At 39.5% G+C, this 19,957-nt stretch overlaps 1 long non-coding RNA gene across 1 annotated transcript in view; it reads right to left on the bottom strand.

Moving 5' to 3' along the window:
* The window catches only part of LOC140712976 (uncharacterized), a 110,405-nt gene that overhangs the window by 1,126 nt on the left and 89,322 nt on the right, over positions 1-19,957 (bottom strand). The gene's annotated exons all lie outside the window — the stretch shown is intronic.

Below are 19,957 nucleotides of genomic sequence, written 5' to 3'. Positions count from 1 at the left end.
TCTGAGAAAGATAATGCACCCCATTTCTGGGATGGATGTAAATGCTTCACTGCCTTCTGCTTCTACTGACACCAGGACTGCAGAGCAGAGCGGGTAACTAACAGGGGTAAGGAGAAACAGCAGCAGTGATGGATAAGATGGCATATAAGATGGTCTTTGGTCACAGCAGAGAGACTTCTGGAGTCATCCAGGAATTTTGCTGGAAGTCAAAATAGCTGGGGAAGAGGTGATAGGAGGAAGCAGAATTGAGGCTCCAGCAGTTCATCTTGTAAGGTCACAGACGTTGGTTTTGGCTGTGCTTATTTATCCAGATCCAGTGTATGGTCCTGTCTTAGGCTGGTGGTCTGTTATGCCACGTTTTTGTTGTCCATGCTTTCATTGTGATGTTAAATAAATATTTAAGTAATAGGTATTCACATAATGGGGTTTAGAGGCCAAGATGGCCTTCCACATCCTGTATATGACTATTCATCATGTTGTGCAGAATTCATTGGAAGCAAATTCACAATGGCAGTGCAAAAGAAGCCACTGTAATCTCAGTAAATTTAAGAAAATCGAAATCATATCAGGTATCTTCTCAGACCACAGTGGAATAAAACTAGAAATCAATTGCAAAAGGAGCTCTCAAAACTATACAAATACATAGGAATTAAATAATTTGCCCCTGAATGATCTTGAAGTTAATGAAATCAAGATGGAAATTAAAAAATTCTTTGAAATGAGCAATAGTGACACAAATTATTAAAACCTCTGGAATACAGCAAAAGCAGTGCTAAGAGGAAAGTTCATAGCATTAAATGCCTACATCAAAAAGTCTGAAAGAGCGGCCAGGCGCAGCAGCTCATGCCTGTAGCCCCAGCACTTTGGGAGGCTGAGGCGGGTGGATCACAAGGTCAGGAGATGGAGACCATCCTGGCGAACACAGTGAAACCCCATCTCTACTAAAAATACAAAAAAAATTAGCCAGGCATGGTGGTGGGCACTTGTAGTCCCAGCTACTTGGCAGACTGAAGCAGGAGAATGGCGTGAGCCTGGGAGGTGGAGCTTGTAGTGAGCCAAGATCGCGCCACTGCACTCCAGCCTAGGTGACATAGCGAGACTCCTCTCAAAAAGTCTGAAAGAGCACAAATTGACAACCTAATGTCACACCTCAAGGAATTAGAGAAACAAGAATAACTGAATTCAAACCTAGCAGAAGAAAAGAAATAACCAAGATCAGAGAAGAACTAAATGAAACTGAAATAAAAAAATTAAACAAAAAGCTGGTTCTTTGAAAAGATAAACAAAATTGATAGATCATTAGCGAGATTAACAAAAGAAGAGAGATCTAAATACGCTTAATTAGAAATGAAACTGGAGGCATTACAACTGATACCACAGAGGTACAAAAGATTATTCAAGACTGCTATGAACGCCTTTATGTGCACAAACTAAAAAAACCTAGAGGAAATGGATAAGTTCCTGGAAGTATACAAGCCTCTTAGATTAAATCAGGAAGAAACAGAAGGCTGGGTGTGGTGGCTCATGCCTGTAATTACAGCACTTTGAGAGGTCGAGGTGGGTGGATCCCTTGAGATTAGGAGTTCGAGACCAGCCTGGGTAACATGGTGAAACCCCGCCTCTTAACAAAAACAAAAACAAACAACAACAAAAATATATATATAAATAAATTAGCCAGGCATGGTGACACATGCCTGTAGTCCCAGCTACTTGGGAGGCTGAGGCAGGAGGATCATTTGAGCCTGGGATGTGGAGGTTGCAGTGAGCTGAGTTTGTGCCATTGCACTCCAGCTTAGGCGACAAAGCAAGACCCTATCTCAAAAAACAAAAACAAGAAAACCCTGAACAGACCAATAATAAGCAGTGAGACCGAATAACTAATTTACAAAAAATGACTATCCTAAGTGAAATAACTTAGCAATTTAATTTTTTAAAAATTTATTTGTAACAACAAAAAAAGCCCAGGACCAGATGGATTCACAGCCGAATTCTACCAGACATTCAAGGAATAATTGGTACCAATCCTACTGAAACTGTTCCAAAAGATTGAGAAAGAGGGAGTCCTCCTTAGATCATTATATGAAGCCAGTATCACCCTAATGCCAAAACCAGGAAAGGATATAACACAAAAAGAAAACTACAGACCAATATCTCTAATGAACATAGGCATGAAAATCCTCAACAAAATGCTAGCCAACCAAATCCAACGGCACATCAAAAAGATAATACATCCTGATCAAGTGGGTTTTATCCCAGGGATGCAAGAGTGGCTTAACATACACAAGTTAATAAATGTGATAACATCATATAAACAGAATTAAAAACAAAAACAATATGATCATCTCAATGGATGCAGAAAAAACTTATGATAATATCCAGCATCCCTTACTGATAAAACCCTCAATAAACTAGGCATAGAAGGGACTTACCTCAAAAAAATAAAAGCCATATGTGACAAACCCACAGCCAACATCATACTGAATGGTGACAAGTTGAACACATTTCCCCTGAGAACTGGAACAAGACAAGAATGCCCACTTTCACCACTTCCATTCAACGTAGTACGGGAATTCCTAGCCAGAGCAATCAGGCAAGAGAAAGAAATAAAGGGCATCCAAATTGGAAAACAGGAGGTCAAACTACTGCTGTTCACCAATGATATGATCTTATACTTAGAAAACTCTCAAGACTCACCCACAAGACTCTTAAATTTGATAAATGAATTCAGTAAACTCTCAGGTAACAAAATTAATATACACAAATCAACACTGCTATATATCAACAACAACTGAGCTGAGAATCAAGAATTCAATTCCCTTTACAATAGCAGAAAAACAAAACAGAAACAAAACCTTAACCAAGGAGGTAAAAGACCTCTATAAGGAAAACTACAAAACACTGCTGACAGAAATCATAGATGACACAAACAAATGGAAACACATCTTATGCTTATGGATGGGAAGAATCAATATTGTAAAAATGACCATACTGCCAAAGCAATCTATAGATTCAATGCAATTCTCATCAAAATATCATCATTTTTCACATAGAAAACAGTCCTAAAATTCATATGGAACAAAAAGAGAGCCCAAATAGCCAAAGTAATTCTAAGCAAAAAGAACAAATCTGGAGGCATCATACGACTGGACTTCCAATTATACAACAAGGTTATAGTTAACAAAACAGCATGGTACTGGTATAAAAATAGGCACTTAGACCAATGAAAGAGAAGAAAGAACCCAGAAATAAAGCCAAATACTTAAACAGCCAATTGGTTTTCAACAAAACATATATAAATTGGGAAAACAACACCCTATTCAATAAATGGGAAAACTGGCAAGCCACATGTAGAACAAAACAGGATTGCCATCTCTCACCATATATAATAACCAATTCAAGATAGATCAAAGACTTAAATCTTAGCCCTGAAACCATAAAAATTCTAGAAAATAACATTAGAAAAAGTATTCTGGACATTAGCCTATACAAAGAATTCATGACCAAGACCCCAAAAGGAAATGCAACAAAAATAAATGGGACCTAATTAAACTAAAAATCATCTGCACAGCAAAGGAAATAATTGGCAGAGTAAACAGACTACGCACAGAATGGGAGAAAACAGTTGCAAAGTATGTATCTGACAAAGGATTAGTGTCCAGAATTTACAAGGAACTCAAACCAACCAGAAAAAAAAAATTTCATCAAAAATTGTGTGAAGGATATGAATAGACATTTTTCAAGAGAAGATACACAAATGACTAACATGAAAAAGTGCTCAACATCACTAATGATCAGGGAAATGCAAATCAAAACCACAATGAGATATCACCTTACTCCTGCAAGAATGGCCATAATTAAAAAGTCAAAAAACAACAAATAGATGTTGGTGTGGATGTGGCGAAAAGGAAACACAACTTACACTGCCAGTGGGAATGTAAATTAGTACAACCTCTATGGAAAACAGGGTGGTGATTCCTTAAATAACTAAAAGTGAATCTGCCATTAACTCCAACAATCCCACTTCAGGGTATCTATCCAAAGGAAAAGAAGTCACGAAAAAGACACATGCACACACATGTTTATAGCAGCACAATTCACAATTGCAAAGATCACAGAATCAACATAAGGGCCCATTGACCAATGAGTAGATAAAATGTGGTATGAATAACCAAGGAATACTACTTAGACATGAAAAGGAATGAAATAATGTCTTTCACAGCAAGTTGGATGATGCTGGAGGTCATTATTCTAAGTGAAGTAATTCGGGAATGGAAAACCAAATACTATATGTTCTCATTTATGAGCGACAGCTAAGCTCTGAGGATACAACGATATGCAGAGTGATATAATGGACTTTGGGGACTTGAGGGGGAGGGTGGGAGGAAGATGAGGGATAAAAGGCTACATATTGAGTGCAATGTACATTGTTCAGGTGATAGGTTCAGTGAAATCTCAGACTTCGCCACTATAGAATTCATCCATGTAGCCAAAAACCACTTGTAGTCCAAACCAAAAGCTATTGAAATTAAAATAATAAATAAAAAGAGAAACTATTGTAATCCCACAACACACAGAATCAGGGAGTCACTGAGTTTCTGTAAGAATGTTCAGCTAATTTTTTTTTTTTAAATGACAACAATGTCCCCAAAGCAATCTAAACAGTTTAGGCATCATTGTAAACCACTTTGTGAAAGAATATATTATAAACACAAAATTTACTTTCCTTAAAGATAAAGTCTACTGGAAAATTAAATCTTCAGGGTATTATTGAAGATTTTCACATTCTTTCTTAAAAATTTAATTCTGAAGAAGGAAATATAATCAGGTGAAGCAATTAAATCTGTTTATGAAAAGCATGGCAGACTTACCTCCATTATAGAACCATCTTATGCAGATTGCCTTTTAATTACTTAGCTGTTGCTGTATATCTTAATCCTAGGATGTTTTAATAATGTTGACAATCTCAATGGTGTATGGAGAAGGTTCATGCTCAACATGCAAATTTGGAACGTGAGTCAGGCTTGGTTCAAACACATTGAGAGTTTTTTTCACACATACTTTCTTTTGGTAAGTAGTCCTTCACAATATGTCAATATCATGAGATCATTATCAGTGGAATTAAACAGAAACAGCTCAAATTGATATAGTTAATCGCACCCTACATAGAACTAGATAGGAAGCAATTAAATGGCAATATCAGTGGCATACTTCCAGTAAATCAAGAATGGGGTTACAGAAGTATCCTGGCATCTTGGAGGCACATAATGAGGAATCCAAAGGAGCATCTTGATTCTTTTTTTCAATTACCACAAAGGATGATCATTGGGTTAGAAAGAACAGAGTTGCCTATGAAAAAAGGCTATTGACAATCAGTTTAGGATGGCAATACTGGGAGCTGCAGTATCACCCCTATCCTGCATTGCATAGTGAATTTTGAAGGGAAGCAAAGTCTTCCATTAACATCAAATAATTGCAGAAATAACTGCTAAGAATTAGCGGTATGTTCCATGAAGTGAAAAGTAAATATCCTAGCATAGAACAAATGGAAAAAAGTCCAGAGTGGGACATAGCAAGGAAGATGGGAACCATTAGTCAAACTAGTTAAAAAGATTAACTGTTGCTTGCCATACCAAGAAACAAAGGAAGAGATAGTCAAACTGGTTAAAGATTATTATGAATTTATTACTGAGTAAAATGTAGAAAGTGGAATCAGAATGTCCTAGAATAATGGATTGGAGCAAGGAGCCAAAGACAGGATGGATTAAAAATACATGTTCTCTATGAACCTGCAATTCCATGTCTAGGTACTTATCCAAGAGAAAAAGATATGTCCAAAAAACCTTTAACATAAATATTCATGTCAGCTTTATTTGTAATATTCCCAAATTAAGCTGGGAAGGAGCACACAGGAACTTTCTGGGGTAATGGAAATTATCTATACCTTGATTGGGTTAGTGATTGCATGGTTGTATACATCTGTCAAAATTCGTTGATCTTTGCATTTAAACTCCATGAATTTTATTGTAAATTATACCTCAGTAAAGCCAAAACAAAACAAAACAAAACAAAAAAACAGATGGAAGAGATTGGGGAGGTGGATGCAAACCTTCAAATTGTGGCACAGAATAAGTGGAAAAATCTTCTTGCCTTCCAAAATAGCAAGTGAACAGCAACATCTCCAGGTTCAAAGCGGCTCTGTTTTCTTGAGCCAATAACCCAAACTACTTTATAGTTTGAATGTATAACTATGTACAAGTAGACCATGTAAAGTTAATAGAGTCTCAGACTACAACTGAACTATTCAAAATATCCTTATTTATTTGGACACAAAGTTATAAAAACTTGGACATGTAGAACAAATAACTATCTTTTAAAATCTGACACACTTAAGAGAAATTTGCTGTCCTGATGCTACACAATTTCCAAATATTTTAGTGGGTGTGATAGAATAATGGCCCCTGATGCTACACTATTTCCAAATATTTTAGTGGGTGTGGTAGAATAATGGCCCCTAAAATATCAGATCCTGATGTCTAGAAGCTGTAAATGTTACTTTATAAGGAAAAAGGGTCTTTGCATATGTGACTAAGGCTCTTCAGATGAATATGTTATCATGGATTATTCAGGTGGGTTCCAAATGCTTTCACAAGTGTTCTCATAAGAGAGGAAAAAAGGAGATTAGAGAGAGACGCAGAAGAGGAGGAAGCAATGTGACCATCCAGGTAGAGATTATGGTGATGGAAAGCAAGGGAAAAAGGAATGAAGAAGAGCAGTACTTTATTTTTCATTACTTAAGTAAACGTGTGTGTATAGACCTGTCATGTCTGCCAGGTGGAAATTTCATTTTTAGTTTCTATGAGTTGTTCAATTCCATGAAGTTGTGCTGCAGTTTGAGGGGGCTTGCATTGTGCTAGGGTATTGGTGAGAAGTCCATCTGTTTCTTGGTCATTGGAACACCCAAACCAGTGCTGAAAACCCTTGTCTCTGGTTCACGTAGCCTCCCCCAACCAGAAGACCACTGCTTAATTGCTATGTTGGGAACCTCATGGTTCTTCGCTTCTGGCTCCTACTTTCGAAGTTAACTCCATGCAGACTGCCTTCATTCTTTTGGTCTAAAATCTAGGGGAACATCGTTCTGGCATTGGGTGGGGGCAGCATGGGGAAGCCCCACAACCTTCTGCCTGTTATTCTCAAATATTTAATTTATGCCCCAACCTTCTTTTTCCTTCAACTTTTAAGTTCCAGGGTACATGTGCAGGATGTGCAGGTTTGTTACATATGTAAATGTGTGCCATGATGGTTTTACATTTCAGTCTTTAATACATCTTGAGTTGATTTTTTTTTTTTTTTGAGATGGAGTCTCACTCTGTTGCCTAGACTGGAGAGCAATGGCATGATCTTGGCTCACTGCAATGTCTGCCTCCTGGGTTCTCCTGCCTCAGCCTCCTGAGTAGTTGGGACTACAGGAGTGCACTACCATGCCTGGCTAATTTTTGTATTTTTAGTAGGGATGGGGTTTCACCATGTTGGCCAGGTTGGTCTTGAATTTCTGACCTCAGGTGATCTGCCTGCCTTGGCCTCCCGATGTGCTGGGATTACAGGTGTGAGCCACTGCACCTGGCCCTTGAGTTGATTTTTGTATATGGTGTGAGGGAGGGGTCCACTGTCAATTTTCTGCATATTGCTAGTCAGCTCTCCCCCAGGTTTTTCTAAGATCAGATGGTTGTATGTATGTGGTCTTATTTCTGAGTTCTCTATTCTGTTCCATTGATCTATGTATCTGTTCTTGTACCAGTACCATGCTGTTTTGGTTACTGTAGCCTTGTAGTATAGTTTGAAGTTGGGTAGCATGGTGCCTCCAGCTTTGTTCTTTTTGCTGAGGATTGTCTTGGCTCTTCAGTCTCATTTTTGGTTGCATATGAATTTTTTTTTTTTTTGAGACTGAGTCTCACTCTGTCACCCAGGCTGAAGTGCAGTGGTGTGATCTTGACTCACTGTAAGCTCCACCTCCTGGGTTCATGCCATTCTCCTGCCTCAGCCTCCTGAGTAGCTGGAACTATAGGTGCCTGCCACCATGCCTGGCTAATTTTTTTTTGTATTTTTTTAGTAGAGATGGGGTTTCACCATGTTAGCCAGCATGGTCTCAAGCTCTTGACCTTGTGATCCACCTGCCTCAGCCTCCCTAAGTGCTGGGATTACAGGCATGAGCCACCGCACCCGGCCTCCATATGAATTTTAAAATAGTTTTTTTCTAACTCTGTGAAGAATGTCAATGGTTGTTTACTGGGAATGACATTGAATCTATACATTACTTTGGGCAGTATGGCCATTCTGACAATATTGATTCTTCCCATCCATGAGCATGGAATGTTTCTCCATTTTGTGTGTGTGTGTGTGTGTGTGTGTGTGTGTGTGTGTTCTTCTCTGACTTCTTTGAGCAGTGGTTTGTAGCTCTTTTTGAAGAGGTCCTTCACTTCCCTTGTTAGCTGTATCCTTATGTATTTTACTCTTTTTTCGTAGCAATTGTGAATGGGACTTCATTCATGATTTGGTTCTCTGTTTGCCTATTGTTGGTATATAGTAATGTTAGCCATTTTTGCACATTGATTTTATGTCCTGAGAATTTCCTCAAGTGGCTTATCAGCTTAAGCTTTTGGGCTGAATTGATGGGGTTTTCCAGATATAGGATCATGGCATGTGCAAACAGATAATTTGATTTCCTCTCTTCTTGTTTGAATACGGTTTTTTTTTTTTTTTTTTTTTTTTTTTTTTTCTTCTCTCTTGCCTGATTGCCCTGGCCAGAACTTCCAATACTATGTTGAATAAGAGTGGTGAGAGAGGGCATCCTTGTCTTGTGCCAGTTTTCAATGGGAATGCTTTCAGCTTTTCAGTATGATATTGGCTGTGGGTTTGCCATATATGAGTCTTATTATTTTGAGGTATCATCCTTCAATATCTAGTTTATTGAGAGTTTTTAACCTGAAGGGATGTTGAATTTTATTGAAGGCTTTTTCTGCATCTATTAAGATAATCATGTGGTTTTTGTCTTTAGTCCTGTTTATGTAATAAATCACATTTATTGATTTGCATATGTTGAACTAACCTTGCATCCTGGGGATGAAGCCAACTTGATTGTGGTGGATAAGCTTTTTGATGTGCTGATGGATTCAGTTTGCCAGTATTTTGTTGAGGATTTCTGCATTGATGTTCATTGGGATATTGGCCTCAAGTTATCCTCTTTTGTTCTTTCTCTGCCAGGTTTGAGTATCAAGATGATCCTGGCCTCATAGAATGAGTTAGGGAGGAGTCCCTCCTTTTCAATTGTTTGGAATAGTCTCAGTGGAAATGGCATCAGCTCTTCTTTGTCCCTCTGGTAGAATTCAGCTGTGAATCCATCTGGTCCTGGGGTGTTTTTCTTTGTTGTTATTGTTGTTGGTAGGCTATTTATTACTGCCTCAATTTCACAACTATTGCTTGGCTATTCAGGCATTGAATTTCTTCCTGGTTCAGTCTGGGGAGAGGTTGTATGTGTCCAGGAATTTACCCACTTCTTCTAGATTTTCTAGTTTATGTACATAGAGGTGTTTATAGTATTCTCTGATGATTGTATTTCCATGAGGTCAGTGGTGATATCCTCCTTGTCATTTTTGATTGTGTTTACTTGATTCTTCTCTCTTTTCTTCTTTATTAGTCTAGCCAGTGGTCTATGTATTTTATTAATTTTTTCAAAAAACCAGCTCCTAGATTCGTTGATTTTTTTGGAAGAGTTTTTTTTGTGTCTCTCTTTTCAGTTCGCCACTGATCTTGGTTATTTCTTGTCTTCTGCTAGCTTTGGGGTTTGTTTGCACTTAGTTCTCTAGTTCTTTTAGTTGAAATATTAAGTTGTTAACTCGAGATCTTTCTAGCTTTCTGACGTGGCCGTTCAAGTGCTATAAATTTCCCTCTTAACACTGCTTTAGCTGCATCCCTGAGATTCTGGTGTGTTGTCTCTGTGTTCTCATTAGTTTCAAAGAACTTCTTGATTTCTTCCTTTGTTTCATTATTTACTCAAGAGTCATTCAGGAGCAGGTTGTTCAATTTCCATGTAGTTGTGTGTTTTTGAGTGAATTTCTTAATCTTGAGTTCTAATTTGATTGTATTGTGGTCTAAGAGATTGTTATGACTTCAGTTCTTTTGCATTTGCTGAAGAGTGTTTTACTTCCAATTATGTGATCATTTTTAGAGTAAGTGCTGTGTGGCGATGAGAAGAATGTATATTCTGTGGTTTTTGGGTGGAGAGTTCTGTAGATATCTATAGGTTCACTTGACCCAGAGCTGAGTTCAGGTCTTGAATATCTTTGTTAATTTTCTGTCTTGATGATCTGTCTAATATTGTCAGTGGGGTGTTAGTCTCCCACTATTATTGTATGGGATTCTAAGTCTCTTTGTAGGTCTCTAAGAACTTGCTTTATAAATCTGGGTGCTCCTGTATTGGGTACATATATATTTAGGAGAGGTAGCTCTTGTTGTTGAATTGAACCCTTTACCATTAAGTAATGACCTTCTTTTTCTTTCTCAATCTTTGTTGGTTTAAAATTTATTTTGTCATAAGCTAGGATTGCAACTCTTGCTTTTTTCTGTTTTCCATTTGCATAGTGACTTTTCCTTCATCCCTTTATTTCGAGCCTGTGTGTGTCTTAGCACATGAGATGGGTGTCTTGGAGACAGCATACTAATGGGTCTTAGCTCTTTATCCAGCTTACCATTCTATGTCTTTTAATTGGGAGCATTTAGCCCATTTACATTTATGGTTAATATTGATGTGTATGAATTTGATCCTGTCAAGGTGTTAGCTGGTTATTTTGTGGACTTGTTTATGTGGTTGCTTCATAGTGCCACTAGTCTGTGTGTTTCAGTATGTTTTTGTATTAGCTGGTAATAGTTTTTCCTTTCCATATTTAGTGCTTCCTTCAGGAACTCTTGCAAGGCATGCCTGGTGGTGACAAATTCCCTAAGCATTTGCTTGTCTGGAAAGGATCTTACTTCTTTTTTGCTTATGAAGCTGTTTTGCCAGATACAAAATTCTGGGTTGGAAGTTCTTTTCTTTAAGACTGTTTAATAATTGGCCCCCAATCTCTTCTAGCTTGTAGGGTTTCCACTGAGAAGTCTGCTGTTAGTCTGATGGGTTTCCCTTTGTAGGTAACCTGGCCTTTCTCTCTGGCTGCCATTAACATTTCTTCCTTCATTTCAACCTTGGAGAATCTGATGACTATGTGCCTTGGGGCTGATCCTCTCATGGAATATGTTATGGGGTTCTCTGGATTTCCTGAATTTGAATGTTGGCCTGTCTTGCTAGGTTGGGGAAGTTCTCCTGGGTGATATCCTGAAGTATGTTTTCCACCGTGGTTCTATTCTCCATGTCTCTTTCAGGTACCCCAATCAGTTGTACATTCAATCTCTTTACATAGTCCTACAATTCTCGGAGGTTTTGTTCATTTCTTTTCATTCTTTTTTTAAATTCTTGTCTACCTGCCTTATTTCAGAAAGATAGTCTTCAAGCTCTGAGATTCTTTCCTCTGTTTGGTCTCTTCTGCTAATGATAGTTGTGATTCATTGTGAAGTTCTCATGTTGTGTTTTTTGGCTCCATCAGGTTGCTTATGTTTCTCTCTAAACTGGCTATTCTGGCTATCAATGCCTGTATTGTTTCATGATTATTATTATCTTCTTTGTATTGGGTTACACATGCTGCTTTAGCTCAGTGCGGTTCCTTATTACCCACCTTCTGACGCCTACTTCTGTCAATTCAGCCATCTTAGCCTCAGCCCTGTTCCATGCCTTTACTGAAGAGGTGTTGTGGCCATTTGGCAGAGAAGAGGCAACTCTGGCTCTTTGAGTTTTCAGCATTTTTGCATCGATTCTTTTTTTTTTTTTTTTTTTTTGAGATGGAGTCTCGTTCTGTCACCCAGGCTGGAGTGCGGTGACACGATCTCGGCTCACTGCAAACGCCACCTCCTGGGTTCATGCCATTCTCCTGCCTCAGCCTCCTGAGTGGCTGGGACTACAGGCACCTGCCACCACACCTGGCTAATTTTTTGTATTTTTAGTAGAGACAGGGTTTCACTGTGTTAGCCAGGATGGTCTTGATCTCCTGACCTTGTGATCTGCCTGCCTTGGCCTCCCAAAGTGCTGGGATTACAGGCGTGAGCCACTGTGCCCAGCTGCGTTGATTCTTATCTTTATGGGCCTATGTTTGATCTTTGAGGCTGCTGACCTTTGAATGGGGTTTTGGTTTGTTTTTTTTTTATGTTGTTGTTGTTGTTGTTTTCTGTGGGTTTCTTCTTCTTTTAACAGGCCACCCTACTGTCGAGTTGCTGTGGTTGGCTGGGTGTACACTCCAGACCCTAGTTCCCTTGGTTTTTCCTGTACCTGAAGGTATCACCAGTGAAGGCTGTGAAATAGTGAAGAGGGCAGCCAGCTCCTTCCTCTGGAAGTTCCACCCAGTGGGGTACTGACCGTAGGAGGTGGCTGGAGACCCTCATTGGGAGGTCTCACCCAGTCAGGAGGAATGGGATCAGAGACCTGCTTAAAGAAGCAGTCTGGCTGCTATTTGGCCGAGCAGGTGTGCTGCATTGTAGGGGACCTTTCCTTGTCTGCACCGTTTGTGTTCTCCAAAGCCAGCAGGCTGAAACAGCTGAGTCAACTGAACCACAGACATGGTGGTTGCCCCTCCCACTGGGAGCTCTGTCCCAGGGAGAGACCAGAGCTCTATCTGTAGAATCCTGGCTGGAGTAGCGGAAGCCCCCACACTGATGTCCTCCCAGTGAGGATAAATGGAAAGGGGTCCTGCTTAAAGAAGCAGTCTGGCTACAATCTGGCAAGGCAGCTGTGCTGTGTTGTGGGGGACCCTTTCTGGTCCAGACCCTTTGTATTCTCCAAAGCCAGCAAGCTGAAATGGCTGAGTCTGCTGAACTGCAGATGTGGTAGAAACTCAGACCTGTCTCCTGCAGATTCCAGCCTGTTGCCATTGGCTGGCTGGAATTCCAAGCCAGTAGGTCTAAACTTGTGAGGTGCTGTGGAAGTGGGGCCGCAGAATGACATTGCTTGGCTCCCTGGATTCAGCCCCCTTCCTAGGAATATGTACAGATGGACTTTCCACCTTTCTGGGGATCCTGGAACCGGAGTATGTAAAACTCCTGGGTCTCTGTGTATGACTGAGTGGCTGCTCTGCCAAGTCACCACACAGCTCCGTGTATTGGACCCAAGGTTCTGGTGGCATGGGCTCATGAGGGGATCTCCTCATCTGTGGATTGCAAAGATCCATGGGAGAAGTGCACTTTCCCAGTCAGGGTCACACAATCACTTACTGCTTCTCTTGGCTGGGGGTGGGGGTTCCTTTGGCTCCAAGCCATTTCCAAGTGGACTGTCACCTCCCCACCCCTCTGCTTTTCTTCATTCTCCAGGGGTTGAGTTGGTTGCCTAGTTAGTCCCAATGCAAGAACCTGGGTGTTCAAGTTGAAGGTGCTAAATTCACTCACCCCTTTTCATTCCTCTCTGTGAGTGCTGCAAGTCACAGCTGCTTCTAATCTTGGATTGCTCTACCTTAGTGATGTGCTTGTAATTAACAGAATGCAGCAGAAATGATGTTTCACTTCCAGGGTCAGTCAAGGTCATGTGGCTTCTGAGTTTATCTCTTGAAATTCTCACTGGGAGAAGCCAGTCGCCATGTTCAAAGTCTGACTTCTCTCAAAGCACCATGCTGGAGAGGGTGCATGTAGGCAGTTGAGTGCTTGGCTAATGGTTAGCAGCAACAGCTGGCTATGTGATTTGCTCCACCTTGGACATCTAGCCAGGTAAGCCTTTAGATTACTGCAGCCTCAGTGGACATCTGAATGCAACTGTGTGAGAGACCGCAAATGAGAGCTGCTCAGCACTGCTTCCCCCAGTTCCTGACCCTCAAACCTGGGAACAAAATAAACGAATTGTAGTTTATACCTCTAAATTGTGGAATGATTTTTATACAGTAAGAGTGACTGGAACAATTGTGTGGCCTCATACACTTTAAGGAAAAGTAGAAGCAAAGGTTTCAAGTGTCATCCTGCTGGAGAATTTCAGAGCAGGCACATCCTTTGCCAGAATGCAGTTTTCCATTTCATGTATCACTCCCGCCTCCCATCGTCTCCCTTGGTGAAACTCCACAGCCCTGCAGCAGCCCCAAATCTTATAAGCCTGTGTGATTCAGGCTTTAACTTTTCCTAGACTTTCTCATGATTCCAACAGCCTCTAGCTCTGTAAAATCTGCATGAGGAACTGTTGTCCAAACTAGGGGAATAAAAGAATCTGTGTTTCGCTCAAAGCCACTGATTGGATTTTGAATTGTTTTCCTTCTCCCTGACATTCCCAGAACAAGATGCTTGTTTTTCCAAGATTCTTTCCTGCTGAATAACAGACTACAAACCATGGCGTAATAGACTTTTGTTGTGAACTGGCCACATGGGCTCAAAGTTCCTTTTCCCATCTCCCTTTTTTATTTTACTTAGACTTACCTTCCTTGGATTACCATGGAGACAAGAGGAGCCTGGAGGGAGCAGGATTTTTCCTAACAGATGTGTAGACTTTTCACATCTTGCTTCCATTACTGTGACTTATATTGTTTTGCACCAAATTTAAAGAAAATTTAATGTACGATTTAGGGAAAATTTCATGGACCAATAACCGAACATTTTCACAATTTGACACCTATTTAAGGAGAGGCAATCCTTTCTTCCTCTCTTCCTTTTTTTTCTTCCTTTTTAATTTCTCTTACTGCATGAGACAACTTATTGTCTCGGTATTTTTTCTCCTCCAACTCCCAAAACAAAACTCATTTTATTTTTTCTTATTTACTTATTCAACAAACATTCATTGAACACCATGTGCTTCCCACTGTTCTAGCTCTGGAAATAAATATATGAGTAAACAACACAAAGTCCCTGATCTACTGTAGTTTGATAAATTAACTTGTATTAATGGATATGGAGAAGAACAAAGTGAGAAAGATAGGGGTAGGGATGGGAGTAGAAGCTATTCCTAATTTTATACAGGTCTATCATCAGTTTTTGATAATGTTTGAATTAGATCTGAAGGAAATTATAGTAGACAGAATAATGCTCCCTTCTAAAAATTTGCATGTCCTAATCTTTAAATCCTGTGCATATGTTACCTTATGTGCAAAAGGGACTTTGCAGATGCAATTAAGTTAATGGTTTTGTTTTGTTTTGTTTTTGTTTTGTTTTGTTTTGTTTCTAGATGGAGTCTCGTTCTGTCACCCTGGCTGGAGTGCAGTGGCACAATCTCGGCTCACCACAACCTCTGCCTCCTGGGTTCAAGCTATTCTCCTGCCTCAACTTCCTGAGTAGTTGGGATTACAGGTGCCCGCTACCATGCCCAGCTATTTTTTTTTTTTTTTGTAGTTTTAGTAGAGACAGGGTTTCACCATGTTGGCCAGGCTAGTCTCAAACCCCTGACCTCAGGTAATCCACCTTGGCCTCCAAAAGTGCTGGGATTACAGGTGTGAGCTGTCATTCTTAGCCAGGTTAATGGTTTTGAGATGGGAAGATTATTCTGGATTATCCCAAGAAAATAGTCCCAATGTAATCACAAGGCTCCTTATAAAAGGGAGACAGAAGGGTCAGAGTCACAAAAGGAAATGTGACATCAGAAGCAGAGTCAGAGAGATTTGAAGATGCTATGGGGTGATTTGACAGTGGAGGAAGGGGCCATGAACCAAAGAATGCAGATAGCCTCCAGAAGCTGAAAAAGACATGGAAACAGATTCTCCCCTACAGCCTCCAGGAGGAACACAACCCTGCTGTCACCTTGATTTTAGGGCTTCTGGTGTCTGGAACTGCAAGATCATAAATTGACGTTGTTTTAAGCTACTACACTCATGGTAATTTATTACAGCAGCAATAGGAAACGAATACAGTAATGTGGAAGTATGATGTGCAGGGAACTGGGGAAAAAGAAAACCCTAAGGAAAGGGCAGCAAGGGCAAAGGCCTTGCTTGAGGTGGGGTGGGAGCATGTAGGATGGATTGAAAAGAGAAAAGGGGTCCATATGGCCATGAGTCAAGTGATTTGGGGTAGGGCGTGTTATAAGGGTAGCAGTAGATAAGGCCAGAGAGCTGGAGGATATATGGAGTTAGACCTTTTTTCTGAGTGAACTAGGAACTCCCCAAAATAGAAAGCATTCATTACAATTGCACTTTGGGAGGCTAAGGCAAGAAGATTGCTTGAGCCCAGGAGTTCAAGACCAGCTTGGGCAATGTGGTAAAGCCCCGTCTTTACAAAAAATTAAAAAAATTAGCTGGGCATGGTGTGTAGTCCAAGCTACTCAGGATCCTGAGGTAGGAGGATCACCTGAGCCCAGGAAGGTGCAGGCTGCAGTGAGCTGTGATTGCACCACTGCACTCCAGCCTGCATAACAGAGTGAGACCCTGCCTCCAAAAAAATTATTCATTGCAGCTGAAAATATATTACCCCATTTATTCATATTTTTTCCTTAATATGTCAAAGTTTCTAAATTTCCTTTGAGGAAATTTTTATGCTTAGAAATTCTTTTTATACCTCAAATCAATTAAGTAACTGATTACTAATAAGTAATTACTTCCAGTTTGTAATGGTCTCACCTACACTTAACTTTTAAACTACATCTTGTTAATTTTCATGCATAGTATTATTAGGTAAGGATCAAACTTTATCGGTCTTAACTTTTTTTTTTTTTTGCCCCAGTGGAAGCTAGTGATCTCAACATTTATTAGATTGTTTGCCACATTTTCACTGTGGTGTAACTCCTCTATATTACACATTAAATTCCTATACGTACTAAAATCTGTCTTCTGGCTGCATATTCTGTTTCACTGATCTGTTTGTTCTAGACCAGACTTGTTATGTTTTTAGCAAAATGCCTAGAAATAGTATATATGTATTTTAACAACTTGCTAAAGGTCTGGAGGTTAAGATAGAGTTTGACTCATTTGAAAAGTTGTTCATATTATTATTGGAGTACAGGGGAAAGAAGGAGAGAAGGTGAGGTGGGGGCAGTGCCTAGAGATGATGCTAGACACATAGGCAAGACTTGTAAGTCAAGCTGAGCAGTTTATACTTAATTACAAGGGCAATGGAAAATTATTTTATTAAAAGCTTTTAAGCAGACAGTGATAGGATCAGATACAGCAGGCCAAAACAATTGTATTCAAAATAAACTCAGTGGAAAGTGAGAGCCCAAAGTCAGAAATAACCATGAGAATTTAAATCCCCTCCTTAGGAATATGCAAGATTTTGGGAGGAAGCATTGGACTTCCCCAATGCTGATCTAAGGGTGCACCCAACTGACCATTGTTCATAGAAAATAGTTAAATAAATGGTGGAACAGTCACAGTTTATTATTTTCCATATTAAAATAAACCAGTATCTAACCCCGACCTTACCAATGACACTGTAGGAGAATTTTCAATGACATAGAAGACAAATTTGTGGCAGATTGTTAAATGAAACTGGAAAGTTATCTTTGGATAGATAACCCAGAGATGTATAGGTGATTATAACATTTTTTCTATTATTTGAATATTCTTTTAATAATAAATTTGTTATACATTTTATACTTAAAAATAAAAAATTAAGATAAAAAAGACACTTGGATTCTGTATTTTCTGAATTCTTATATGTCTGGAATGATGATTTTTTCTTTCACACAGGAATAACTATTCATTTAGAGATAATATTCTCATGTCACAGCTTTTCCCCCAGGAAATCCTATAGACTTTTCTCTATTTATTTTTTATTTTTTGCATTTTTTATGAGACAGAGTTTTGAGGCCACACAATGTCTTTTTATGGGGATACAGTGTATTTCTTTGTTTGTGTGGTAATTTTGTGGGTCAAATTTCCTGGGCTAAAGGATGCCTAGATAGCTGGCAAAATATTTTTTTCTGGGTGTCTGTGAGGATGTTCTGGAAGAGATGGAATTGAATTGATAGACTAAGTAAAGATCTACCCTTCTCAACATTGAGGGGTATCATCCAATCTCTTGAGGTCTGGAATAAGATAAATAGGCTGGTATGTCAGAGCTGCTGCTTTTTTCTTCAGACTCTGAGACTTATACCACCAGCATCCACTCCAGTTTCTTCCTCAACCCTTCCCTTTTTACCTCTTCCCTCCCAACCCCAGGCCTTCAAACTCTATTCCATTGGCTCTCCTAGTTCTCAGGTCTTTGGATTCAGAATGAATTATACCACTGGCTTCCCTGGTTCTCCATCTCACAGGCAGCAGATTGTAGGACTTTTGACGTCCATAATTACATGAACTGATTCCCATAATTAATTATATCTGTATCTATATAATCTCTATCCCTCCTATTGGTTCTGTTTCTCTTGAAAACCCTGATACAGTAGGTCACATCCCTCTAACTCTGAAGACTTACAGGACATTTTCTTGATCTTTGTAATTCAGAAATTTTGGCCTGGCTCTCTTTGATAATTTTACCTAGAACATGCTAATCACCTTTGATATGAATAATCTAATTTTTACATATTTTAACTCAGAAAAGTTTTAACTTCTAAATTCTGATTTTGTTGGCCTGTCACTAATGTTTTGACTGGATTTTTATCTAATTTCTCTATATTTATAAAATCATATAGTTTTCTATATTTATAAAATCATATAGTTTTCAGAACACTCTGTGTTCTGGGTATAAGCATTTATTTACTTAAAATTATTTTTGTCCTACCCTCCCTGGTAGCTGAAGACAGAGGGCATATAATCTTGGGAGTGCTAGGGTCCCGACCACCGCTGGTTCCTCTTCATGCTACCACAGCTGATGCTCCGTGGAAAGCACCACTTCCCAGCAGAAAGCAAACCAACACAAAAATAGAGCATTAAGCCAACAAAGCTAAGAACCCTCATGTAGTCCATTGCACCCCCCTGCAACCTCCATCAGAATAGGTGCTGGTATCCACGGCTGAGAGACCCACAGATGGTTCACATCACAGGACTCTACGCAGACAACTCTCAGTACCAGGTTATCCAAATACCCTCACTGAGAAATGAAACAGGAGATGTTACAACTGACACCACTGGAATACAAAAGACCATTCAAGGCTACTATGAACACCTCTATGTGCATAAACTAGAAAACCTAGAAGAGATGGATAAACTCCTGGTAAAATACAACCTTCGTGGCTTAAATTGGGAAGAATTAGATACCTTGAACAGACCAATAACAGGCAACGAGATTGAAATGGCAATTTAAAAATTACCAACAAAAAAAGTCCAAGACCAGATGGATTCACAGCAGAATTCTGCCAGACATTCAAAGAGGAGTTGGTACCAATCCTTTTGACACTATTCCACAAGATAAAGAAGGAATCCCTGCTAATTCATTCTATGAAGCCAGCATCACCCTAATACCAAAATCACAAAAGGACACAACCAAAAAAAGCAAACTACAGACCAATATCCTTGATGAACACTAGACACTAAAATCCGTAACAAAATACTTGCTAACCGAATCCAACACATATCAAAAAGATAATCCACCATGATCAAGAAGGTTTCATACCAGGGACGCAGGGATGGTTTAACATGTGCAAGTCAATAAATGTGATATGCCACATAAACAGAATTAAAAACAAAAATCACATGGTCATCTCAATAGATGCAGAAAAAGCATTCGACAAAATCCAGCATCCCTTTATGATTAAAACTCTCAGCAAAATCTGCATACAAGGGACATACCTCAATGTAATAAAAGCCATCTATGACAAACTCACAGACAACATAATGTTGAATGGGGAAAAGTTGAAAGCATTCCCCCTGAGAACTGGAACAAGACAAGGATGCCCACTCTCACCACTCCTCTTCAACATAGTACTGGAAGTCCTAGCCAGAGCAATCAGACAAGAGAAAGAAATAAAGTGCACCCAAACTGGAAAAGAGGAAGT

The sequence above is a fragment of the Chlorocebus sabaeus genome, chromosome 12 (assembly GCF_047675955.1).
Source record: "Chlorocebus sabaeus isolate Y175 chromosome 12, mChlSab1.0.hap1, whole genome shotgun sequence".
In the NCBI taxonomy this organism is placed as follows: Eukaryota; Metazoa; Chordata; class Mammalia; order Primates; family Cercopithecidae; genus Chlorocebus; species Chlorocebus sabaeus.
Note: the sequence above shows the minus strand (reverse complement) of the source record. Positions and strands in the feature narration are given on the sequence as shown.